The sequence below is a fragment of the Pygoscelis adeliae genome, unplaced genomic scaffold (assembly GCF_000699105.1).
Source record: "Pygoscelis adeliae isolate BGI_AS28 unplaced genomic scaffold, ASM69910v1 Scaffold621, whole genome shotgun sequence".
NCBI classification, from domain to species: domain Eukaryota; kingdom Metazoa; phylum Chordata; class Aves; order Sphenisciformes; family Spheniscidae; genus Pygoscelis; species Pygoscelis adeliae.
The window spans coordinates 842,038-842,998 of record NW_008824052.1 but is presented as its reverse complement, the minus strand read 5'-3'; positions in this window follow the sequence as shown (position 1 = coordinate 842,998).

Sequence of the window (961 nt, the reverse complement as noted above, 5' to 3'; positions counted from 1 at the left end):
CTTCAGCCCTTATTAATGCTCCTTATTAATGCCCCAATCTCAAAACCCAGAGGTAATTGACAACTTTAGCATAATCACGCTAAATGAAAGCATAAGGCGGTGTCCTCAACATACTGAGCTATTGTATGGTACGTGCGCACGCACCCTCAGTGTAAGAGTCGGAGCCAGCTCCAACCCGTCTTGACAAAGACTGAAGTACCGTATGGTTTTTTCAATCTCTCATTCCTCTGCAGAGCGTAGTGACCTATGGAGCCATAGCCAGAGCAACAAATTCCTGACAGCTGGGGACAATATTGTTAAACATAAATAAAATAAAATAAATTACCAAACTTTTTTTGCTAGACTAGCACTGTCCCTGAAGCCTGTGAAATTTTTCCAGCTTGGCTTCCACACCCCAGCTGCGTGCAGGCTGCATAACTTCAGGATCTCCTCACTTGTATCCACTACAGTCGTGTCTCATTGATTACATTACTAGTACATGTTGTCCTAAAACAGGTCTTCAAGTATTAACGAGGCTCCCTGATGATCTCAGGTCTTCATGAAAGCTTCAGTAATTTTTCTTGTTACTCTTGGAGGTTGAACAAAATGCTGACTTTGATGTGTTTGTTTCTTGCTATGAAAAGAATGTGTTGGGAAAAGAAATAAGGAACAAAAAAATCTTAGTGCATGCTTCAGTGGTGCCACTTTGTCATCTGTTGCCTTCATTCTCTGGTACAGGTAAAAGGAACTCCTATTTTTGCTGTTCTTAATGGCTTTAGCGTCTTTGTTCCAGCATACGGTGATGAGTGGACCTTGCTACCATCGGTGGGGCGGGCAGATAATGACTTACAAGGAAGGCTGCCAGAGGAAAACTTATTTTTTAACTGTTCTTTCCATGGTCTGTCAAGTTTGGGCTACTGACTTGTATAGGACTCCCACTAGTCTCCGGATCTCTCCATAACCACCTGCCTGGAAATTATTT